This window comes from Dasypus novemcinctus, chromosome 27 (assembly GCF_030445035.2).
Source record: "Dasypus novemcinctus isolate mDasNov1 chromosome 27, mDasNov1.1.hap2, whole genome shotgun sequence".
In the NCBI taxonomy this organism is placed as follows: Eukaryota; Metazoa; Chordata; class Mammalia; order Cingulata; family Dasypodidae; genus Dasypus; species Dasypus novemcinctus.
Window position 1 is genome coordinate 42055657 of NC_080699.1, and position 26756 is coordinate 42082412.

Below are 26756 nucleotides of genomic sequence, written 5' to 3' on the forward strand. Positions count from 1 at the left end.
TAGTTCCTTGAGCTTTCTACCCTGCCATCTTCCTATGATCTTCCTCCAGCAAGGTCTTTTGAGTCAAGCAGTACTCTTTGAAATTTGGTTCCACCCTAAGCAATTGCTTCACCTTTCTGAGCTGGTTTCCTCAGCTATAGAGCAGGAATGTTGTTAAGATTTGCTCACAGGGATGCTTTAGAGATTAAGTGAGAATATGTGCGTCGTGTTTAGTACAGCCCATGGAAAGTGATAAATGTGAGTTGGCCACTGCCATTTCTGTTGCTTAGTGCCACAGGTATGGCCATCAAGCCTAGCTACCCCTTTATACCTTCCTCCATGCATGCCCTGCCAGCCAGCTTAAAACTGACTTCAGGCAGGCTCCAAAATGGGCTATCAGAATCAAAGAAGAAAGCCAGCTTTTAACCAGGCTATGTGAGCTCCAAAAGGAAGTCGTACCAGTCTGTATTTTTCATGACCTCTGCATCCCTTTTTTGTATCTCTCTTCGCTCCAACAGGTTGTTAGTGGGCCTCCACTGCTGCTGCCTCAACTTCATACTTTTCACTTTTCTAACATGATTCTTATTGTGTTTTTTTTTATGTCCTTTATCCTCCTCAAGCCCATTCTGGCAAGACTTACCCTGGGCCTGCATAGTTATTTTGAGCAAGGGCATCAGTGGAGAGTAGAGCTACCACACGGCCTTTTGGAGGCCCTTGCTGACCCCTCTGCCTGGACTACTACCCCATGGAAATCAACTGAGTCGACGCCCTCACCTACTTTCAACTTTGCTCTGACTGCATCTTCCCCAGCAGGTCTGCTCCAACCACCCATCACCACGTGCACTCTGCAGATATCTTACCTCTTACCCTGCCCTAGCTTTTCATATTTTCCATAGCCTAATGACCGTCTAATATTTTATGTGTCTTACTTATTGTGTTTGCTGTCTGTTTTTCCTTCTCGCTTGTAAGCTCCTGGAAAGCAAGAGTTTTGTTGGTTTTGTTCATTAATGTATGCCAAAGCCCTCATCAGAGCCTGAGCAGAAGATGTTTACTAAGTCTTAATCGCAAATTCCTATCTAGATTCTTCTCCTTGTTGTCTCAAAAGCAAGATGGACTGGAGTGAGAAGGTCTGTGGAACCAAGATGCAGAGAAGAGAATCCTTGCCAGAGTCTATATGAGGAAATAAAACTGAAGGATCAAGTGAAACTGGTAAACTTGTGGATGGGGTCCCTAAGTAGCCTGAGCCAAGGGAGCAGAGGTGAACATTAATGGCAGGGGTGTGGGAGGAAGAACCAGCAGCTTAAATCAGTCACATACACGTGTCATATATGTTACTGGCCCAGCAACTCACTTAATCTGTTTGTCAATCAGTTTCCTCATCTGTGAATGAAATAATATTTTGCATTATACTATGTACTTTCTTTCTTGAGGCAAAATTAAGGCAACCACATGAAAGTGATTTCCAAGTGATGTATCATTATTCAAATATTAGAGGTTATTGTTACTCCTGTCTGTGCTCCCATCTACAATATGAGTAATGGGCCAGTAAGTAGAATGGAGATGGGATGGGGAACAGGACTGTACAACCCTGAAGGATTGAAACAACCATGATGACGTGTGGGTTACTGTTATGAGTTAGCAACAGAGAGAGTATTGGTGAGAGGTTTGGGCTTAAAAGGCCAGGGGAAGACTAGATATTATCAAAGACTCCTCAAAGGTGTGGTGAGTGTGGGAGTTGCGTACACCGAGTTTGAGGGATTCTTTCGTAGAAGAGACTTAGCCTTCCTCAGCCCACCTGGGGGAATTTCCTATTTTGAATTAACCTAGGATTAGCCATAGCCCTGCATAATGGGTTGCTTAGTGTTCCCAAAATGCTATGTTGAATTCCTACTCCCAAGTACCTCAGAATGTGATGTTATTTGGAAATAAGATCATTACAGATGGAATTAGGCAAGTTATCATGAGGTCACACCGAGCATACTTATTCCAGTATGTCTAGTTGTATCTTTAGGAGGAAATGTGGACACCGAGACAGAGGGGAGAACGCCAAGGAGTACTGGCTACCCCCAGGAGCTAGAAGAGGCATGGAACAGATTCTGCCTTGTGGAGGAGAAGGAACCGCACCCGGCCAACACCTTGATTTCAGATTTCCACTTTCAGAACTGGAAAACAAAAGAATTTCTGTGTTTTAATACACCCAGGGTGTGGTATTTTGTTATGGCAGTCCTGACAACCTAAAACAACTTGTCATAAAAAATGTTGGGTATAAGATCAGAACAATGTGTCCCAGGTCCTGGACATCACCCCTTCCTCTCAGGCCTCCCTGGGAGGCTCCTCACTATACTGAGGGCCCTTGACCCCAACCCACCCTCAGGCCATAGGACAAATAAGAGGGAGCCAATTATGAAACTCTCCAGCCATTTAAATTCAAGAACAAAGTCCTCTAAACTTTCTCTTCTTCAGTATCTTTGGGAATCATTTCTTCTGCCAGTAGATGACCTAATTAACCTTTTCAGGTCTTGAGAGAAGGAAACATATTTTTATCTATCCATCTGCTTTGGTTTCAAATTTTGGCTAAGATTTCGACTCACCTCTTTATGACTCTGTTGCCATGAGTACCCTTCTTGAGCATCTGATTTCCTTAGTGGTAAAAAGAAGAAATAATAGCTAGATCCATGCTTGAGAAAGGTAGAAACAATTTCTGCAAAATAATAGACACCCAGTAAATGTTAGTTTTGCTCTTCTCTTCATAAAATAAACAAGCTGAATTCTTCCATATCCAGAATTTAAGCAGGGAAGCATTTTGGTTACATTTATCTGGAGTGGATCCTTTCTTTGTGTGAAAGATTCAGATCACCCTATATCCTTTTGTTTTTTGGATCTACACTTCCTCAAAGATGTTTCATGAGTCGGTGTGCAGAGGTGTGTGTGTGTGAGTGTGTTAGTTTGGCAGGATTGTGGGGAATCAGTTCTTGTTTTGTTTTTATTTTGTTTTTCAGATATGAAAGCCAGCAAATAGGAGAAAAATGCAGAAGAATCCAGGTATAGCCAGATATGAGTGTGGAAATGAAAGACATTCACTAGACTCAGTCTAACGTGCTTAGAGCAAAGGACTTTTGTTCATCCAATCCCCTCAAAAGTACTTTGAATAACCTTAAGCACATTTAGCTAGTCAGGCAGCCATACACTTCATTTTTGTCTCTTGGCATTAATGTGCTGACTTGTGAACTTATTAAACTGTAATTCCCCAAGATATATTTCTGTCACTCTGTAGGTATAGATGTGTTATCATTAGCAAACCCAGGGCTTAGGAGTCTTGCTTCACCAAGTTAAATGTTACCAGAAAAGGGAGCATGACTAAGACCCAGGGCAGGCATGCACTAGTGTTCCTGTATCACTGGACAATTCTGAATAACAGAGGAAAGACCGGGCGTTTGGAACCAGAGACATGAGGGCTAATTCTGGCTTTACTATATTCTAGTGGTGTGACTTTGCATGAAGCACTGAACTGTTTGGAAACTCAGTTTCTTCATCTGTAAATGGAGAGAATATCTGTTATGTAAAAATCAAGTCAATAATGTATATTAGCAGATTAAAAAACCTTGTGACACTCACTATATTAATGTTATTTATTGTAAGGAGGCCTATATATCAGTTAGATTTTCAGTCTGAGAAATGAGTATCAGTTTTAAGCCAATTATTAGGAAGGTCTAATTTTCTGTTGATGGTCTTAGGTCCAAGTGAATGCAATTCCTTAAATGCTGGATAGTGGAAGAAGTCTTATAATGTGATTGCTAACTTACCCTTTGAAAGGCGGGTAAGCATCTACTTGTTTTAACCTCAGCCAATATGAAGAATTCCATTGGGTCAGAACTTTGAGAGAATGCTTTACTCTGATCACAGATATCAAATTAGCATGCTGTTCTTACTCTGTGAGAGAGGACCATGGGCTCTGCATTACCTGAGAAGTGTGACCATGTTTCTAGAACAAATAAAGCTGTTGTAACTGGAAATGCTCTGGGAGGGTTACACTTCCTGCAGGGTCCCTCACCTCACTGCAGAGACCCCAGAGGCTTTGCTTCCTGGCAAAGTGGAACAATTTGACAAACAAACGCTGACATGAACCCTGACTTCAATCACTGAGAGCTTCCCACTTCCAGCTGTGGCTTCTGTGTTCCGGCAGCTGGGATCATGGTCTTTTCCATGAGTGCCTTTAATGTTGTGCGAACATTCCCTGGGCTTGTTCAAAGGAACTGCTGTCAGCTTTCCCACTTGGGTACTGCCATCCCACCCAACAGAAGGAAAGAATTTCCCTTCTTAAACAAAAAGCGTTTGAACTTGGTGCTGGGACCATGACACGGAGGAAGAGAGGGCCCTGCCCTGTCTGGCAAGAAATACCTCTCCATAGTTATCCACTTTATAAGGCAGGAGAAAGTAAGAATCATAGAATCTATCAACATTCTATAAATACGTACTTGACTAGCAAAGTGCTATGAGGATAGATGGAGTGTGGTTGATTCTACTACTGAGAAGTATTTGAACTGTGCACTGAAGGAAGAACAGGATTCTCAAGACAAAGTTAGGTTTCCTTATTACATATTTTGAGAACACTCAGTAATCTTGTAGTTCAGAAATTATTTATATAATCTGTCATCTCCTCTAGACGAAATCCACAGGAGGAAAGGGTCCCTGCCTGTCTTGTTCATCTTATCTCCCTCGTACCTAGAACTCTGATTGGCATACAGTTGGTGCTTACAATAAATATATTTTGAATAATATTTCATTCTCTGAACTTATCCATGTACTTGCCATGTGTCTCTGTCACATAAATGGAAGTTCAAAGAGGCCTAGATTCAGGTGGAAGAGTTCTAGAGGCAGGGACATATTTGGGGATGATAAGGCAAAGAAGTAGACCCAGTAATCTTTATATTACTCTAGGGGCAAAGAGACAGCTGCAAGGCATTTCTTTTTGTAATTTGCTGAGTTGTCCTTATATTCTGGTGACAGCCTGGTTTGAGTTTGTCTCCAAACTCCTACATGACATTAAGGATACCGTCTTCTGATTTAGGATTTGACCCAATTCTTCCTCCTCCAAACCATGTGGGTTCACAGTAACATGTTTGCCCAGAGTAGAAGGAGCTCTTCCCACCTCTTTTCACGTGGAAAGAGCCTGCATTTCAGCCAAGACAGGCAATACCTCACAGACAGCATGCCCCCTCCTCCACGGCTGTACAATTGTTGGTGCCCAATATGTAGAGAAGAAACCTCCCCGGCAGAATGTGTGACCCTGTGTGGACCTCTGAATGCCGATTCAGGCGAATTTTACAATTTGTTGATTTGGGTTCATTTTATAGTTTCTGCTGGATTGGAAAGTGGCTCCCCATTATGGCCTTTAGCCACTATTTTCTGTTCAAGCACCCCACCCCAGTTGTCTGTTCTCTGTGTCTTTTTTTCTGCATCTTCTTCTTTGTCCGCTTCTGTTGTTGTCAGCAGCACGGGAATCTGTGTTTCTTTTTGTTGCGTCATCTTGTTGTGTCAGCTCTCTATGTGTGTGGCGCCCTTCCTGGGCAGGCTGGACTTTCTTTCCCGCTGGGCGGCTCTCCTTACGGGGCGCACTCCTTGCACGTGGGGCTCCCCTATGCTGGGACACCCCTGCGTGGCACGGCACTCCTTGCACGCATCAGCACTGTGCATGGGCCAGCTGCACACGGGTCAAGGAGGCCCGGGGTTTGAACCGCGGACCTCCCATGTGGTAGACGGATGCCCTAACCACTGGGCCAAGTCCATCATCCCCATAGCTTTATCATAGGGGAGAAACCAGTGATGGCATGAGACATGCAGGGCAAGTTTGGGACCCTATTGTCCTGATCACAGGGCATCTGTGGTAGTGAGTGCAGATGAAAGAATCATGCAAACAATAGAAAGTTCTGGTCTAGTGAAATATATCACGAGCCCAATTCCACTTTGTCCTGAGAATCATTCCCTGGTTAAAGAAGGCCAGCTCTTATTGGGACAAGTGGCCTTTCATGACAGCTGAGTAGCTTAAAAAAGCAGATGCCCAGTTATGAGGGGCTTGAATTTTTTTTACTGAGAAGCTCACATAACATAAAATGAACCATTTTATTTATTTATTTATTTTTCCAAATTCTACTCAATTTACTGATTTTTTTAAAAGATATTACGTTAAAAAAATATGAGGTCCCCATTCGCCCCCACCGCCCCCACCCCACCACTCCCCCCACAATAACACTCTCCCCCATCATCATGTCACATCCATTGCGTCTGGTGAGTACATCTCCGGGCATCACTGCACCCCATGTCCCGTGTTCCACACCATAGCCCACACTTTCCCACGTTCCATCCAGTGGGCCATGGGAGGACATACAACATCTGGCAGTTGTCCCTGGGGCACTACCCAGGACAACTCCAAGTCCCAAGAATGCCTCCACATCTCTTCTCTTCCTCCCCTTCCCCGCACCCAGCAGCCACCAGGCCACTTTTTCCACATCAATGCCACATTTTCTTGATTATTAACACAATAGTTCATGAATAGAATATCATTAAGTCCACTCTGATCCTTATTGTATTCCTCCTTCCTGTGGACCTTGGCTTGGTTGTGTCCATTCCACATCTATGTCAAGACGGGGTTTAGATTCCACATGGATATTGGATGCAATCCTCCTGCTTTCAGTTGTAGGCACTCTAGGCTCCATGGTGTGGTGGTTGACATTCTTCAACTCCATGTTAGCTGAGTGGAGTAAGTCCAATAAATCAGAGTGTAGGAGCTGAAGTCTGTTGAGGTCAGGGCGTGGCTATCATATTGTCAGTCCAGAGATTCAAATCCCCTAGATATATCTTAAGCCCCAGCACCAACTACAATTCCAGTAAAGTAGCATGAAAAGCTTGTGAAAAGAGATCCCATCTGAGTTCAGCTCCATCACGCAGAAACACCAGCTCCAAAGAAGGGCCAACTGACATGGCAGTGAACCCCATCTGCCATGACCATAGAACCTGTGGGTCTCTTTAGCCCTCAAAAGGACCAATACCTGGGGTTGTATCTACTTTATCTGTCTCTGAGACTCAGCTCAGGTGTGCATAAGGGCAATCCTTCTGACAACCTCCAGACTCTTTTTCAGAGACTCATAGCCATATAAACTCATTTGTCCTTTCCATTTCCCCCTTAATTTAGGTCAAACAGCATTTTTAACTCCTGTTATTATATGTATACAGGGATATTCTGCTGGTCCACATTGAATCTTTAATTCAAGGTCATTTTCTAGTTGCATCATCAGCTGGTACTTGGTAGTGATACCTCGGTGCCAGGGAGGCTCATCCTTGGGTGTCATGTCCCACGCTGGGGGGAAGGCATTGCATTTACATGCTGAGTTTGGCTTCGAGACTGGCCACATTTGAGTAACATGGAGGCTGTCAGGAGGGAACTCTTAAGCACAGTGCTGCTCTAGGCCTTGTTCTTATTTCAGGTGTATAGGCTCACAAGCATAGTCGTTAGTATCAGGGGCTCACTGTTGGACCCTCATTCCTTCCTGGTCTTTACCATTGCACCTGGGGGACTGCTGCTGCTCCCCTAGGGACCACGACAGAGCCCCCCCCCCCGGCCAGTAACCCAGTAGCCCCCCAGCTGTTGTTTTTAATTGTTTCTACTATGAGTATATCCAAACATTTCCTTGCACCCTGGACACATGCCCTGTATAACTCCCTGTCAACCATATATCACCTGTCAATAACATCCCATACCAGTATTCCTCTGCTGCCATTGTTGAACCACTCTGTGATCCAAAACTTCCTGAAAAGTGAAGCCCAATATAATGTCAGGTTTCCCTTACTAGTAAAATGGAATATAGCGATGAGTTTAAAGGTTAGATATAGAATACATATTGATTTGGAAAAATTCTACATCCTATCTTTTTCTTTTCTTTTTTCCTAATTATTGAACTTCTCTTCACAAGAGCCTTAGATCACAGTAATTCATAATATACAATATACAGTACTCCTACACATCGACCGTAAAACCTTTTCCCTTCCACAGAGATAATCTTTTAACTTATTCATATCATATTTACTGAAACTGATGTACAGACTCTGAGACAATAGCTTTCAAACAAGGTGACATCTGTGCTTACATTGTGGTCCATACTTTAGGATATACAGTTTTCTAAATTTTTTAGTTATCCTATGTTTTACATTATGGTTTACATTATTAGTCTGCCATCCCCTATGTTTTTGGTGTAATATTACATGTTTTATATCCATCCTTGTGTACTCTTGCGAAACTCCTCTCTTGCCCCCACATTTACCTTGGTTCCATCCATTCAACATCCATTTTCCCCTCCCCTTGGGGCCCACAGCAACAGCCAATCTCCATTTCCTGAGGAGCCACGTCCAGAGATACTTGCAACAGTGTTGACGGCTTGACTTGCTCAACTGCCCTAATGCCCTGGGAGCCGCCCTTTCTCTCGAGAGATACAGTTCCCTCTATTTGATGGCATTAGTCCTCCCCAGGATGTGGGTCCACCCCCACTCTCACTACTTGGGTCTCTACCCAATGGTACAACCCACCCTTGCAAAATGAGCATTCAGACATTCCCCAGGAGTCCATCCCGCATCAGACCCTCCCCTCCGAGCATCCTAAACAGGTAACCTTTTAATACTGTTTTCTCAGCATTTTACTCTCAACCAACACCTGACACTTTCCTATGTTCGTATGTTGCCCCTCCCTCCCCCCAATTTTTGGGCAATATTACCCATCTGCCCATCCCCAGCCCCCCTCAAACCCGCAAAGCCCCACCCAAAGGCAACCCCTTGCCCCTATTTTATCTCTTCTTTGTGCTCATACTTACTGCCAGCTCAGCATAGATTCCACCCCTGCAGACGTCAGCTCACATCCTTCCTCCACCCCCCGATTTCCTGTAAGCCTATCTTCCAGTCTCTAGCTCTCTGAAGCAGCTTGCTTATTTCATATCATTGAGGTCATGTAGTATTTGTCCTTCAATGCCTGCGTTGCTTCACTCAGCATAAGGTTCTCAAGATTCATCCATGTTATCACGTGTGTTTGTAGTGTATTTGTTCTTAAAGCCAAAGTGAATAATTCAGTGTTTAGTACATTCACAGCATTGTGCATCTACCACCTCTATCTAGTTTTGAAACATTTTCATCACCCCAAAATAAAATCCACACCAATTAAACAGTCAGTGCCCATTTTCCCTTCTCCCAGAATGTGGCAGCCACCAATTTACTTTCTGTCCCTGTGGATTAGCCTTTTTTGCTCATTTCATATAAATGGAATCATACAATATGTGTGGTCTTTAGTGACTGGCTTCTTTTACTTACCATGGTTTCGAGGTTCATCTTCATTATATCAGGTAGCAGTGCTTCATTTCTTTTTGTAGATGAATAACATTCCATTGTATAGCTATCCCACATTTTGTGGCAGTTGCAAAATTTTTATGTGTAGGGATGTGCATGTGCACACACATGAGCACCTTTGTGTACACGTGTGTGTGCACACAAAACATGTGTGTACTACCATTGGAAATCCTCACTGTGAAGCTGCAAAATGACTTGCTACCACCCAGGCTCACATCATCTTAGCTTGTGGCAGGGCTTACGTGATGAAGACTTTGCTTATGTGTACTTCTTTCTTTCAAGACAATATAAGTCTTTGTGTGTTAAAGTTTTTGCTAGTGCAGCAGTATATAGGAATCAGGACAGACATGACACTCTATATATCAGAGATAGGATACCTAAGACAAAAGGAAATATTAATTGTAGAAATCAGTAGGCAGATCAGTTGCAGGAAGAAGATGCCTCTCCCGAATATTATCATTCAATAGTATCTCTTTGTGCATCTTCTGGTGCATCAGAGTATTTCCTTATTTCCACATCCCTGAGATGACCACGGCTATAAGAGAAAATGAACCATGTCCCCTTTGACACCCATGGGCATATTCTTGGGCAGAAAGACAGGTGGTTGCCATAGCAGGGGGCTGGATAGTGTGAGGCTGCTGAGGAGACTTCACTGCCTGAGTGTTCTGAGCTCTCCCCAAGAGTACCTCTGTGGAGCCTAGGCAGAGAGACGGTGTGAGATGAGGGCAAAGACTCTTTTCATTGTGTAAAAACAGCTTTAAAGCTTCTCATCAGGCTGTTGGTGGATTTTGCTTATTGTTGGGATACAGCATTCCTGTGATAAGCAGTTACCCATCACTCTGTTCATTAAAGTATCAAGTGCTGCCATTCCTTGGGGGTAGTTGGTCTGTAAAGGAAATGAAGTAAAAAGGAGAGCTGACAGTGTTGTTGGGAAGAAGAGAAACAAAGAAGGAAGAGGTAGAAGAGAGAAAGGAGGAGGAAGGAGCGGGGTAATGGAGCTTGCCCTTACAGATGTATTAGTAATTAGACCAGCTCTTTAAAAATTAATAGCATATCATTTTTCAGTTTATAATTCCACACCTTAAGATATCTGAAGCTAGTATTTTGGTGCATGCCCTTAGAATCAGCTTATGGTTTCTTACGCAAGTATTTTTCAAACACATGTGTTTAAGGGTTGTTTAATATTCTATTCTGTCATTAGTCCACCATTTCTTTAAATGTGCTTCAACAAAAAAGGCATGGGACAGGGAGCTGATGTGGCTCAGTGGCTGAATGCTGGCTTCCCACATACAAGGTCCCAGGTCCAATTCCTGGCCCCACTACCTAAAAAAAAAAATGCATGGGGTATACGTAACTCTCAGATTTGAGTGCAGCTAAGAAAGGAACAGGGGCTTCCTTGAAGCACAGGTCTCAAAGTTCTCAGCATCAGTCGACTGGAGCAAGGGTGAGTTTTCCCCTTCTCGGCCCTTCTCCTTCCCAAGGTTCAAGGTGGCAATACTACATCTCAGAATTCCTGGCCCATCAGCTCACTTTCTTAGAGCTCCTGGGACAGGTGACCATGTTTCTGAGCTTTCTGAACTTCTATTTCCCACCTCTGATGAGAAATCCATCAGAGATTCCCCAGCAGTGTTTTGGATGGAAAAAGAAAAAAAATGAGAGGATACTGCTGTGTTGTCTATGTACAGGTTAGGCATAGAAATATAGTTCATATAAAGTTAAAAATCTAAAATGGAATGTCATCAGAGCAGCTGTCTTCTTTCCCCACTGGACTAAATCATCAGAGATAATGAAAATGCCTCTTTTAAAGGATTTGAGGACAGAATAAGACAAATAGATGCATCTGAAATGCTTAGCACAGTGACTGGCCCCTAGTCAGTGCCCAAGAAATGCTAACCATTTTTGCTATTTTGTCATTATTGTTATTATTCCGAGTTTGTCCACTACAGAAAACATACCATATCCATCTTAGTCAAAGACATTCAATAAGTGTTTGTTAAATTGAATGAACTGTTCTTTGCAAACTAAATAAATAGATAAGAAAGGGGTAAAGAAAAGCTCTCTTTCCCATCTAACAACACATCTCTTCTAACGGCCAATGGAGAAAATAGACCTCCTTTCCACTGTGAATTATTCTAGCCTCTGAATAAACATAAGCCTTTCATTTGACCTAATGATTAATGACTTATGCAAAGAAATGTTAATACCATTAATAAAAAATTAAGCAGCAAGCTTCTTCCTCTTTTTTTTGACGGTGTCAGACTTTCACCTGTTCTCCTGGGGACAACAGGTTTCTGGGAACATGCTGAATACAGAAAATAGATCATCCACAGAAGAGGCTTCCTTGTGTTCTCTGTGTCTTCCTGGCTAGCGCACATGATGGATTGAGGTACTCTACAGAGGATGGCGAGGGGCTCTGGTGCCATGAGTCTCAGGTGCTACCACACCCTCACTTATTCTATCATCTCTCAGTCATCTCTATCTATCATCTATCTATCTATCATCTATCTATCTATCTGTCTATCTATCTGTCTACCTATCTGTCATCTATCTTTTATTTAGTTATTCCCTCATATTGAGCATTTGCTCTGTGTCAGAATTCACAATATGATCTAACTCATTTAACTCTTGCAATAATCTAGGATATTCACGTTTATTCCCGATTTACTTATATAGAATCCTGAGCCCAGAAACTACTGTCCATGTTGATAGAGCAAATAAGTGACAGATCTGGAATTGGGAAATATATTTGTCTATTTCCTGAGTTCTGCTTTAACTTCTTTTGCCTAAGCCCAGTCTTCAGTGCCCTCACGGACTGGACTCTGAAATGGGCATCAGCCAATCTAGACAGAATGAGCAGGATTGTGGCATGTATTCTTAGGAAGAAAGACTTATCCTGTTAACTAAATTAACTTTTGATGTTGAGGTCAATTTCTTTTTTTTCTTAAGATTTATTTTTTATTTATTTCTCTCCCCTTCCCCTACCTCCAGTTGTCTGCTTTCTGTGTCCATTCACTGTGTGTTCTTCTGTGTCCACTTGTATTCTTGTCAGTGGCATGGGAATCTGTGTTTCTTTTTGTTGTGTCATCTTGCTGCGTCAGCTCTCTGTGTGTGCAGCACCTCTCCAGGGCAGGCTGTGCTTTTGTTGCATGGGGCGGCTCTCCTTGCAGGGTGCACTCCTTGCACTTGGGGCTACCCTAGGCGGGGGACACCCCTATATGGCGTGGCACTCCTTGCATGCATAGCACTGTGTGTGGGCCAGCTTCACCCCACGGGTCAGGAGGCCCTGGGTTTGAACCTTGGACCTCCCATGTGGTAGGCGGATACCCTATCTGTTGAGCCAAATCCACTTCCCGAGGTCAATTTCAAGCACAGCGTCCGGGCCCTCCTGATGCTGGGTCCTGAGCACTTTCTGAAAATTCTTTCTCCAGGTTTTTGGAAAGCAATGCTTCTTCCTCAAATGCCGTTTTCTTCTTCCTTCAAAGGTTTTCACCCAACCCCATCATTCATTTTGAAACAAAACCTCCAAATTCTGCAAATCAGAATTCTGAACCTTCAAAGCTAGAAAAGTCAGCCAGAGCCATCACTGACATTCCTGAGAATATATGAGCTATATAGCCACTGCTTTAGTCTTGACTCTAGTGTGGTCTAGGCTGGGTCATCTGTGAACTCTGTGGACCCATTCTTCCCCTTCAGGCCAGGATATGTGCCTGCCCCAAGCTGCCTTTCTCTCAGACCCACTGTTTCCCACAAAACTATTGCAAGACAGAGAGAAGAGAATTCTATTTGTTTCCCCTAATGATAAAATAGAGACTGACACTAGTTTGTGCTTGACAGGAATGAAAGCTCCCCTTGAAGTCAAAGTTGAGTGAATCAGCTATGCGTGAACTTGGCTGTGTCGTGGTGCCCAGGTTTTGCTCAAATACTAGTCCAACTGTTGCTCTGAAGGTATTTTGTAGATGTGATTAACATCTGCAATACATTGACTTTAAGTAGAAGGTACTACCCTCGATAATGTGGGAGAACCTCAGTGAAACGGTTGGAGTCCTTAAGAGTAAAAACTGAGATTTCCCAGAGAAGAAGAAAATCTGCCTCAAGACTACAACATCAACTCTTGTCTGAGTATCCAGCCTACTCTCCTGCCCTACAGATTTCAAACTTTGCCAGCCCCCACAATTTCACGAACCAATTCCTTAAAAGCAATCTCTTTATGTATGTGTGTATTTTCTATTGATCTTATTAGTTTTGTTTTTTTTTTGGAGATCCCTGACTGATAAGCCTTATATACCTAATATCTCACTTTCTATACTGACCTATTAGTTAATTAATAATGAGTTCATTTTTTCCTTCAAATGCATTTCCAACCACACTTACATAGCTGTGCATGCACAGGTTTATACTTGAATGCCTGCTTCTACTCAGACATATTAAAAATGTCTGGGAGAAAGAGACCACTTATTTTTCTACCTTTTGGATGAGTTCAGAGCCCTAGAGGTACATGTGAGAGTCTGTAAACATTGCTACCTCATGCACAGGGTTCCTCTGTTTTGCTGAATCTGAAGGTGTACATTGTTGAACAGCAGTAGACACCCACAGACATGCCTAAACCCCTTCCCCCTCCCTCCAGCTACCAGGCATGGCCCAAGCGTCCCCCACAGAGAGCAGGTTATCTTTTGTGCTCTGTAAAGATCTCTGGGTCCACGCAGCGTGCACAACCCTAGACTCTGTGTAGGGAATTGTTAAGCTATTCTGTAGCCCCAAGAATAGAGGTATTGCACCCCTGGGTGAACAGCAGGGACAGTGGAGACTTTGCAGCTCTGCTTTGTTCACTTCTGGAAAAAGAAAAAAAGATCAAATTCATCTCACCCCTCAGAACAGAAGGAGTCTTGTGCTTTGTGTCATGATGCCTGCATCCTTCTGAAGCCTGCGTGTGGGAAGCCCCACTTGTGGTTGTGGGTGGTTGGGCCCAGATGGCAGGACCATGGCTCAGGGACCCAGGGTTGAGAAAACTCTGTAGAGATCTTTTGGTTTCAGCATTAGCCTCTTGACCACATCAACACCAACAGACAAGCAAACGTACGAACTGTCCCTTTGTGGGCAGCTCTAACACTCTACGGTTCCAGTTCTCCATTTGGGCACCTCTTTATGCAGGTGCTGTGTGGGAAACCTCACCCTCTAAGGGATTCCAGTCTAACCTACTAAGAGGGGAGGCTTCTGTGCTTGGTAAAGAACTGTGGTTTATACTTTGTTATTCATCTTGAGTCTAAAGAAAGGAAGTTCTTTTATTTCAGATATGACTAGGTCATGGGATATGTAATTGAAGGAAAATATATGGAGAGAGATGCAGCCTCCTGATTTTAAAGAGCCACATCTCCAAAAAAAAAATAAACAGTAAAATCAGAGCATAAAGTATGTCTCAAAAAAAAAAAAACCACAAAACCTGACCAGCGATCCCTGGAGAAAGACCTTACCGGAAGGTCCAGGGGAGGAGACCATGGGAAACAATCATCTGGAGGGGGTTGATGACCTGGGATCATTTCTGAGGAAAAGGACAGGGGAAACCTTCCCGTCACTGCTGTTGAGACAAGGCTTCTATTAGAAGGCTGCTCTTCCCTGAGCAAGGACAAACTGAGGCAGAAACAGAGATAGTAAAGCACAGGAAGACCAGAAGCAACACTGCCAGGAAACGGAGGCTCAACTCCCCTCTCAGAAAAATAGTTCGTGAAGCCTCTGAGGTCTTTCTTGCAGCTTTGTCAGGGAGAGGTGTGTGCCTGCATGGGACCTCGGTCCTGGTCAGCTCCACTGAAGATGTTTGTTGCTGCCCCTGCACTCGTCTGAGACCAAGCTTTACTTACATTGGTGATGTACCTGGCAGGAGATGAAACTTGTCCAGGGACGCGGGCACAGGACTGTGCTCAGACAGAGACGTGGTGTGGGGAAGAAGGACAAACTGCAGAGGGATATGCACTTCTGCTCAGTGCGGCTCCTATGCCCTTGTCCCTTGAAGGTACTTCCCGTTTGAAGCTTAGGAGGCCCACCTGCTGGGAAGAGGGGACATCCCTTTGCTGGGGTCTCTTTCTGTGTGGGCTATCTGAGAGTTTTCAACACAAAAAGATCTCCAGCTTCTTTACCAGGTCATTTAAAAAAAAATGCAGCATTCCCCTTCCAAGTACCCTACTACTGACCTTTCAAAGTTTCTTGGGTGACCCATCCCAAAAGGCAATCAGAAATTTGCTCACTGGTATGTGCCTTCTTGAGGCCATGGGCAGTGTGACACAGTTGGGTGAATTTAGGGTTTAGAAAGAAAATACAAGAAGGAGAATGGGAAGGATGAGAGAAGAGAGGGAGGGAAGACACAGTCTCTTCTTTCCTGTCATGCTGCATGGGGCTCATGTGAGGATTATCCAGCCACAGGTAAGCAGCAGGAGACTGCCTCTCAAGTCCGGGCTGCTGGGGAGAAATGTGGGACCTGAATGTGAGTGGTAGGTTGAGTTATGTACCCCACGAAAAACATGCTCTATATCTTAATCTCCATTCCTGTGGGTGTGGACGCATTTATCAATAGGGCCTTCTGAAGATGTTATTTTAAGTTAAGTTATGGCCAACTACAGCATGGTGGGCCTTAATATGTATTACTAGAGGCCTGATAAAGAGAAGAAGCCAGGGCAGGGAGAGGGAAGAAGAAGTGTGATGTGGGGGCATTTTCGGGATTTGGCATTGTCCTAAATGATATTGCAGGAACAGATGCTGGACATTATAGATCCTGCCATAACCACTGAATGGACTAGGGGAGAGTGTAAACTACAATGTAAACTATAATCCATGTGGTGCAGCAGTGCTCCAAAATGTATTCACCAAATGCAATGAATGTGCCACAATGATGAAAGAGGCTATTGATGTGGGAGGAGTGGGGTGAGGTGGGGTGTGGGGTATATGGGAACCTCTTATATTTTTTATTGTAATATTTTTTGTGATCTGTGTATCTTTTTAAAAAAATGACAATTAAATTTTTTTAAAAAAATTTTAAAAAAGAGAAGAAACCAGGGAGAAAGGGAAGTCAGCAGAAACTGAAAAAACAGACCACAAGGAAAAGATATCCCGTGAGATAAGCAGCAAAGATGCAAGCCAAGGAAACTTAAGGATAGCAGCAAGACAAGACCAAAACACTACAGACTCTGGGAGAAAGTGAGCCTTGCCTCTATCTTGATTTTGGTCTTCTATCCTCAAAACTGTGAACCAATAAATTCTTGTTGTGGAGCCAAAATCATCTTGTGATATTTGTCATAGCAGTTCTGGCAAACTAAGACAATGTGAACATGTCTGGACCACAGGCCTGCTGAGAGGCCTTGACCTCTTCATAGAGCAACAGAACACTCCACAGCTTGATCTTCGTGGCCTGCATGGACTAACCCAACCCTTTAAAAACTGTCTAATGCTGGAGCAGGTGCCCCAGCCATGCTGGTATCAAGTGTCTGTGCTCAGCTTCTTCTGGCTCTGGGACTGTCCGCTCATGGATAGCTTGACGGCACCCCTTTGTTTACCTGGCCACCTCCTTTCCCTCTTTTAAATTTCAGTAGAAATGGTACTTCCTCCTGGAAGCTTCTCTTGATGCTCCCATTGAGGATTTGCCTCCATAAACAGTCTCACAGCACACAGTTCTCCTTGGAGGCACATGTTACAACTAAGCAATTATTTCTGTAGTTGCTTGCTCATGTCTGCCTCCCCACCTGATGGGAAGAGCCTGGTTGTCAGGTGCCATCTCTTTCTTACTCCAGCAGTGAACACAGTGACTAGAATTCATAACCCATCATTGCTGAAAGAATCTCCTCCAGAGACCATCGGCCTGGCACTTTCCACCTTATTGTCTATCTCTGTGCTCGAAGTAATAGGAACTCAATAAACATGGCTTGATAACTCAGAGGCTTCTCTGTGCCAGAGACACAGGAGCTGGAGGTAGAAGGAGTCTTGGTGTGGCTTGTCAGCTGAATTAGATAGGGAAAGGCACCCTATTTGTGGTTTAGGGTTTGAGCTCTAAAGGCCGACATGGTTCATTTAGAACCTTAGCCTTGTGATTTTGACTAAGTTACTTAATCTCTCTGAGTCTCAGTCATACTGATAGATAAATACAGATACCTTTATTCATCTGCTAATGATAATCACAACAAAATAATACTGCCACTTTTTATGCCCAGCAGTATTTCAAGTACTTTCCATATATTATTAACTCATTCATTCCTTAGACCAACACTGTGAGGCAGATGCTGGTTTTATCCCCATATTAGAGATGAGGAATCCCCGAGAAATTAAGACTAGAACCTGAGTTTGGAACCTAGGGATTCTAGATCCCGAAAATGTGCTCCTAATCGCTATGTGCTATTGCAGAGTGGTAGCCTGTGATTTCAGCCCCTGTGGGGTCTGGGGCTGGTGAGTCCATTGCAAGTACAAGAAGGGAGGAGGGCTTCTGGCTTCAGTGAGCTAGTGTGCCCTTCTCATCTCTCTTTGTGTGTCATTATTTTTCTAAGGCTATAATTTGCTGATGAGGTTGGGGTTAGGAGCAAGGAACCCAAAGGATGGCAAGAACACCCTGGACAAGCAGTGCCCTGGTGGGCAGCCCCCTTCTGCTCCCCCAGGACCCAGGCAGGAAGTAGGTGGCAGAAGAGTTCCAGTTCTGCCTAAACTTTGGCCACTCCTTGTCACTCACCTCAACTATCCCCACCTGGATTGTGAGGGCAGACCATGTGTGAGCTTGCTCAAGTGCCAAGTCTATTTCAGAAAGGACTGGAGGTAGCTCACCAGTGCCGGCTGCTCACTGCACTCTGATCCCTGAGAATTAGACTCAGGGCTGTGGAAGCTGGAGGAACGGGCCCGACCTTTCCAGTGAGGTCGCCAAGGAATCCCATGGGCTGGCTCCATGCTCAGCATCCAGGCTGGACATCGGTTGAAGGCAAGAGGATTGATTAAATTTGTGGGAGAAATTTCACCCCTAAAATACAAAAAAAAAAATCAGTCCTATTATATAGAAAATAACTTAATAATTAAAGGAAAGTAAGTATTGGTTTATAAAAAAAAACATATAACTGGGTTAGAAAAATGTTCTTTAAATCTCAACAGACTTTTTTTCAGAGGAGTATTCACTAAGCCAAATTTGTTCTTAACCCTTAATTCATAAAGCTATGGTCTCAGTATTTCCCCAAGTAAGAACTGGCATGAATGCAATTTGGAAACTTTCCTTTCTCTCTCCCTCCCTCCCTTCCTTCCTTCCTCCACTGTACACCAGCATCCTCTCTAAGTTTGGGAGTTCTGGTTTATTTTGCCGCTTAGAGAGTAATGTTTAAACACTATTCTTCACCACTCTCTCTATGATTCATAATGTAAATGGCAGTTTATCCATTGAAAATGCACATCTTGTCACCAGCCCCAGTACTGCCTTGTTTATCAGAAAAAGGAAGAGAGAAAGGAGAGAAGGGTGCAGAGAGGTGTGCCTAGTCCTGTTTATTCCAGAAGACTGATCCATAGCAAGAAGCGACAGGAAATCTGATGTACCAGAATAAATACACCAAATTGAAAAGTCAATCGCTTATTCACACCAAGTTCCATATTTGAAGGAAATGTTATTTGATTTGGAGGCTTCCTTCTTTCCACTGTCCTCCTTTTATGAGGCAGGCAGAATAGCAGAATTAATTCTCTTTGCACATTCAGGTTTTCTAGGATCAATGAGTGTGTGTATGTGTGTGTGTGAGTCCTCATTTAATCTTTACTAATGTTTCATGAATGTCTATTTCTCAGATTTATTAAGTATTTCAAAGCTCCACGTAAGTAGATGGAGGACTCTCTGTGATTCCTTTTCCTATGGTATAAAATGGGCCTAAGGCAAAACACAAAGTAATAAAAATAAAAATAATACAATATTGGTTTTGTAGTATTATCCATCTCATTTGTGCATTGTTTGATAGCTTTCTGCTACATTTACGTTGCAGTTGATTGGAAACCGCTAATTGCAGTGATATATCCATCACATCAAAATTAATCATCATGTTCGTGCATGATTTCATTCAATGCTCACAATAGCCAGATGAGGGAGTGACTGCCATTGTCTCAGTTACCAAAGAAGAGGCATAGGCTTAGAGAGGTCAAGTAACCTGCCAAGTTCGCATAGTTAATCCGTGGTGGAGCTGAGATTTGATCTAACGATATCAGACTCCAGAGCCTGGCCACATAAGATAGTCACTATTCAGGTGATGAAAATGAGGCAAAGGACTTGCCAGGTCACAAAGAAATCAAGGAGAAATCCAGATGCTGGATTCAAGTTTTGTCGACTCTTACAACTATTCTTACTAACTGGTCAAGGCAAGGCCAAGGAAAGAGAATCTGAGCGCCAAAGAAAGCTAATTCCTATATGGACATTCTGCCTCCTCCTTCCAAAAAACAGAAAAATGATTGTGGAATTCTGGACTAAGCCTTCAGGTATTTACTTGGGTTGGGGGAAAGTAATGGGTAGTATGAGAATGACAGACCTCATAAGGTTGAAATAACATGAAATCATCCAAGAAGAAATACTCTTTCCTCCCCTGCTACCCAAGAGCCAAATACCATTCTGGAAAATTAAAAAAAAAACACTTGCTTCAAAAATTGTAAGGGAGAATTAATTGTCTCTAAAGATGCCCAGGTGTTTCCTAAAACAGAAAGCATTTAATACATGTTCTTTCCTTTTCCCTGTTCTGATTGCCCTAATAGGTGCCCAAACAATGCCAGATGCCAATTCCCCACCAGACTGGCTGGATTGAATTTTAGGATCTAGTTACAATAGCAAGTGAAGTAATTCCTGGGAAAAAAAAAAAAAGAAAAAAGAAAGAAAGCGTTTACTAAAATAAAATAAAAGGTAAATTAAGTTAAATTAGAATATACAAATTGCTCCCACAGGTACTCATCGCCTCAGCCACTTACAGAGGACCTGGGTTTTTGTGTCTTCTCTATGCATATCAGAGAAGAATCAGGATTAATTCCTTACAATCTGTTCTTTTAAGCCAAGTGGTGGATCTAGCTGCTAAGCCGTGTGCCCACACCTACTATTGGATGAGCACATGAGCACAGATGATCACAGTTTGAATCACAGGTGCTGAAAAGAGCCAAAGAATTCTGAAGATACTCTGATGTGAATCCCATTCTATGAAGAGATCATAGCAACTTTGCAATTATTACCCCAGTTCTATTCAAAGTATCCCTTTTATATGGGAATGGTTTCCACTTCAGGGAAAGGGACATAGATGGAGGCACAGCTAGTTTCCAATGAGGAATGTTTTCCTCTCCTGGATCCTATTGGCAGCTGGTAAATGAACTAAATAGAGACTATTCCAGGCACACGGAGCTGAGATGGGGGAGGAGAAGGAATAGAGTAGACACACAAACTTATGAACTTGAGATTTGGAAACATTATCATGGGTTCTATCTGAATGGGAAAATAAATCACTTTTGGTTATACCTTGAAAATTCTAAAACATAACCTATATATTTGTGTAGTTTATAATAGACCTAGACCAATAATTATCTTAGATAAGAGTTGAATGGAGGGAGTAGAACATGATAAGCATCCTCCTGCAAGGGACAGAGCTCAAAATTAGCCAAGCAGTGGGAAAGTTGGAGAACACAATGGCCACTCTGCTCAGGCATTTGTTATTTTTTGTTTGTTTGTTTTGTTTTAATACTTTTTTATTTTTAAATATACTTGGATTACAGAAATGTTACATTAAAAATGATGGGGATTCCCATATGCCCCACTCCCTACCCCGCCCACACTCTTCCACATTAATAACATTCTCCATAGTGTAGTATATTTGTAACAATTGATGAAACACGTATTGGAGCATTGCCAGTAAGTGTGGATTATAGTTAACATTGAAGTTTAAACTCTTTCTCACACAATTTTGTAAACTATGAAAAGATATATAATGTCCTGTATCTGTCATTACAACATCATTGAGGATAGTTCCAATGGCCCTAAAATGCCCCTATATTACACCTATTTTCCCTCTCCCTCCCCTCACAACCTCTGGTGACACTGCCTCCACATCAATGATAAAAGTGCTTCAATTGCTAGAATAACAGTAAGTGCATAGTAGAATAAGTGTAAGTGTACTACAGTTCATCATTTGTTCCCCAATCCTGAGGGTTCTGGGATGGTGATGACCACTCTTCCTCTAACTGAGAGGGGGCTTAGATCCTATGGGTCAGAAGAATGGACTATCTTCCTTGAAGTTGTAGACTCTCTCTGTTCCTTGGGATGGTGGTTGTCCATCATCATGTCCTTGTCGGTAGTCCTGGGTGAGTCCAATGAACTGGAGAGTAGATGTTGCAACTCTGTTGAGATTCAGGGCCTGACTGGCACATGGAAAGCCCAGGGATTTAAGTCTCTTGGTCATATACCTAACAACTCTAGTGCTAAGCATAGGCTAAAATAGAAGAGGCAGAAGAGCCATGCATAGGAAAACCACAACGGTGTCCAACTCTGTCACTCTGGGGAGCATAAATTCCATAGTAGGGCCCACTGGCAGGGCAGCAAACTCCTGAGCTGTCATCCCTGTCTATAGTGCCTGGATGTCTCCAGAGCACTCAGGAGCCCCACTATTTGAGGCAATATTTACTGGGGCAGTCAATGAGATCCTGCTGAGACGTGCATAAGCATAATCTCTGGAATGACCTCCCAACTCACTTTGAAGTCTCTTAGCCATATAAACTCATTTGTCTTTATCCTTTCCCCCTTTTGGTCAAGGTCTTTTTCTGGTTACATTGCTAGTTGGTGCTTGGTAGTAATCCCTCGGTGCCAGGGAGGCTCATCCCCAGGAGACATATCCCACACCAGGGAGAAGGTGATGCATGTATACACTGAGTTTGGCTTAGAGAGAGGCCACATTCTCCTCAGGCATTTGAAGGGGTGGGGTAAAGTGGTGGGAATTGAGTAGAAATCAGAGCCTGAAGAGAACCCAAGGAATTGGAAGTAGGTACAAGGAGATTCTTTAAGGTTTTCTGCTCTCTGTGGAGAAGATGCTCTGCCAGTAATATAACTGCTGTGGACCTTTAGGCATTCAGCTTTCTACAAACAATAACGATTTAAGAATGGTTTTCACGGGCTGAAATCCACATCAAATGAATATGTTGTTTGTTTTGGTTTTGTTGTAGTTTTGCTTCTCTGTAGTCCTCTGAAAAATCTTGTCACATTTACTGCATGCTCAGGGATGGACATTATTAATAATGCTAATAATCATAACAATAACAAAGGACAACACTTATTATACATTACAGGGAACCCAATAGTCACAGTGTCAGTGGTCTTAACTGGATTATCTCATCTGACCGTCACAGCAACTCTATAAAGATGGTATCAGCATCTCCATTTTGTAGACAAGGAAGTCAAGTCTCTTAAAGATTGAATAATTCATCCAAGGTCACACAGAAAACCTGGTGCACATGTACTATGTCATGCCTTTCCTCATTAAGATATTTAGAGAAGAATTTGAAATTCCTATCCATTGGCTCATGTGTCTCAGTCATATCTGAAAGGAGTGGCCTTTGGTCAGGAATCAGCATGGTGTTGTGAATTCCCTGAGTCTAAAACCTGGCTCCATCCTCTCTAGCTGTCTAACCTCGATCAAGGCACCTAACCTCTCTATGCCTGGTTTTCCTAATCTGTGAAAGGGGATAGCATTGGCATCATTAAATCAAGTATCTGGGGTGAGGTCAGCACTGTATAGGGATTTGAGAAAACCTGGCAGAACCTGCAAATGAAACCAGAGAGGATCCACCTTCTCTGCAATGTTTTAGAAGCAAGTGAGCCATATTCCAAAGGATAGGACTGGCCCTGAGTGGGATCAGATATGGCTCTATCATTGACTGTCAATCTTCATTCTCAAGTCTTCTCACTTGAACACCTTTTATTGCCACTACATTTGTTTTAGGATAATGGAACCAGATGTTCTGTTAATGTCCTAGCCCACTCACATCCTTGTCTCATCTCTCTAAGACACCCGCTCTCCTTTAGAACCACCTCTAAGCCCAGGGAGACCCAAGTGGCTGTGGCTACCTCTTGGAGGGCTCATTTCTGGAGAGCCACTGCCTTGGAGGAGTTAACGCATGATCTGGGCAGGCTTGAATAGCATGAGACTATCACATAAACAAACACACTACCTGCCAATGAATAGAAACATGTTTATTAGAGTGGAAGAAAAGCAGGTTTTGGCACCACTATCACTGTGGCATGAGGAGCGGCGGCTGCAGCTCGGGACAACAGGCAAGGAAAGCAAAAAAGTAAACATGTGTTTTCAAAGTGCTTAACTTCAGAAGTGAGCTTTGCCAAGCAAAGAAGAGGTATAGATGTGTGTTTGTGAGTGTGTGCACGTGCATCAGCATGTGAGAGAGAGAGAGAAGGAGGGACAGGTGTAGAAATATAGAAATGCAGATATATAGAGAGATCTGTACAGAAATAGAGAGAGAGTGAGAGACACAGGTACGGAAAGGCACAGAGGCAACAAGGCAGCAACATGGACTTGAGATCCCAGAGGAAATGTGTATGAGTCCCATCTCTTACACATAGGACTGGGTATCGTTTGTGCCTTTACTTAATCTCTGTGAAACTTTGCTTCCTTATCTGCAAAATCCAAATCATCCTACATTAGGAGACTTGCATCTGAGGATCACATGACTTGACTTATTGTATGCATTTAGCAAAATACCTGGCACACAGAAGATGCTTAATACATATTGGCCATTGCTGCAGTTCAGAGATGGAGTATTCTAAGAAATCTCTGGTTCATCTTTCATGATGCCAGAGCAGAAAGACAGCTGTGCCTCCGTGAGTTTCAGAAATGGAGAGAGGTGTGAGGCAGGGAGTAAATGTGAAGAGCAGACTTTGATTTAAGAACTTGTTTTTGCAGTGGGAGGAGAAACATGGGATGGCAAACACCTTCCCTTGTAAAACTGAGTAAGAAATGCTAATTTTTATTCAATGAATACAAAAGTATCTTTGGACTATACCCATGTCTAAACTTTGGTACTTTAATGGGGAGAGATTGTGAAAATGGAAAGGAAGGGGATTGAGGAGAGAGAGAGAGGAAAGAGGGAGTCAGGTTCTCTCAGAACTAGGAAATATCCTGTCTCTTAGTTCCCAGACATTAAAATCATGATTGAAAGCTCCTGTTTTCTATAAATCAGCATATCCTGTCTTTTCTTCATTTGAAGTAAGATCTCATGGCTAACCAAGTCCTTAACTCTTACCCAGATGATCCGTAACCGTCATATGTTCAAGTTCAATGCAATCTACAGGTTCTTTCGTATATTACACCAAGACCACAGTGCAAATGATAAAAGTGTGCTATCACCCCACAGCACTGCCACCAGCCAACAACTGGGTTTTGGGAGCATTGCTTGCTTTGTCAGTAGAGCAGCATTGGGACAATCGTTTGAATAGTTCATTGCGTTCTGCCCTCACAGAAAAATGAAAGTGCTGCTACAGGGTTAGTTATCACAAAATTTATGAAATGTGTGCTACATATGAAGCAAGGATGGGAATCCCTAGGCCTGCAGAAAAGAGCAAATTTTTATCCTCAATCGTGTGTTAATCACACTTGAGCTGTCTGCATGTTCAGTTGAAGGAAAAGAAAAAAAAAGAAAAGAAAACACACACAGTGTTGTAAATATTGTCAGTGATTAACCTTATGATATATACTATATAGTGGAATTGTATGGCTTATTTTAGGTTTCTAGAAAATCAGACTATAAATCTGTTTTGATTTTGTTCTTATACATGCTTTACTATGTTAATGTAGAAAATTCCAGCTCTTCTCCTAGTCCCTGCTTCAGCCCAGGTTTTAGTGATACCAACACCAGATTCATCTGTTATCATTCCTCTCCTTTCCCACACAAATTCCTCAAGGTTTCCTACTTCATCAAATATACTCAATCATGTGTCTATATTTCAAGAATTTTAATAATTTGCTCTTCATCAGAGAATTTTTAGGAAAGTATCTCTGAAAGAAATTTTTTAAAAAGGTTTCCATTTCTTCTACATCTCCCAATATTGCTCATTCATCTGCACCCTCTCCCTTCTTTGTCTCCTCTCTACTTTCTAAATCCTACAAGGACTTCGTGAGTCCTCTTATATCCTACCTTCTCCTGACTTTTATGGATCATTTCCGGAGGGGAGGCCCTTCACACTTATTTCGTATAAGCCAGCCCTGCTGTATTAGTCTCCTTGGGCTAACATAACAAATCCCCACAGACTGGTTACCTTAAAACCACAGAAAGTTATTCTCTCACAGTTCTGGAAGTCAGAAGTCCAAGATCAAGATGTCATCATGGCCACACTCCCTCTGAAGGATCTAGGAGAGACTCTTCCAGCTCTTGGTAGCTCTGGGCATTCCTTGGCTTATGACCATATCACTCATCTTTTTCTTCATTTTCATGTGGCCTTCTTCTCTGTACCCCTCTGTATCCTTTGCTGTCACATGATTATAAGGACACTCCCATCGGATGTAGGGTTCTCTATGATCTCGTATGATCTCATAGAGCCTTGCCTTATTTGCATCTACTAATACCTTACTTCTGAATAAATTCATATTCTGAGGTTCTGGCTGGACATGAATGTTTGGGAGACATTTTTTAACCTGCTCTACATATGAACATAGTCTATCCGAAAGAAAAAAATTTAATTGAATTTAAAATTGGGCTTAGAATTCCTATATCCTTCCGAGATCAGATGAGATCGGGCGCATTCAGGGTGGTATGAACCTCAACAGACTTGCAACCCCTACACTCTGGTTTATTGGACTTACCCCACTCGGCTAACATGGAGGTGAAGAAGGTCAACCACCACACCAGGGAGCCAAGAGTGCCTACAACTGAAAGCAGGAGAATTGCATCCAGCATCCATGTGGAATCTAAGCCCCCTCTTGATATAGATGTGGAGTGGACACAACCATTCCAAGGTCCACAGGATGGAGGAATAGAGTATGGATTAGAGTGGAGTTACTATCATATTGTCAGTCTAGAGATTCAAATCCCCTAGATATATCTTAAACCCCAGGACCAACTACAATTCCAGTAAAGTAGCATGAAAGTCTTGTGAAAAGAGATCCCATCTGAGTCCAGTTCCATCACGCAGAAACACCAGCTCCAAAGAAGGGCCAACTGACATGGCAGTGAACCCCATCTGCCATGACCATAGAACCAGTGGGTCTCTTTAACCCTCAAAAGAACCAATACCTGGGGTTGTATCTACTTTATCTGTCTCTGAGACTCTGCTCAGGTGTGCATAAGGGCAATCCTTTTGACAACCTCCAGACTCTTTTTTAGAGACTCATAGCCATATAAACTAATTTCTCCTTTCCATTTCCCCCCTACATTAGGTC

General features: G+C 42.9%; 1 protein-coding gene and 1 long non-coding RNA gene across 5 annotated transcripts in view; one reads left to right on the forward strand and one right to left on the reverse strand.

Moving 5' to 3' along the window:
- NTM (neurotrimin) overlaps window positions 1-26756 on the forward strand; it is a 1004227-nt gene that overhangs the window by 691656 nt on the left and 285815 nt on the right. The window lies entirely within an intron of this gene.
- Window positions 1941-25860, reverse strand: LOC131276306 (uncharacterized). Its single transcript, XR_009183790.1, has 4 exons — window positions 25666-25860; window positions 18154-18343; window positions 2571-2680; window positions 1941-2141 (listed from the first exon to the last, which is right to left on the reverse strand). It is a non-coding gene; the product is annotated as an uncharacterized lncRNA (long non-coding RNA).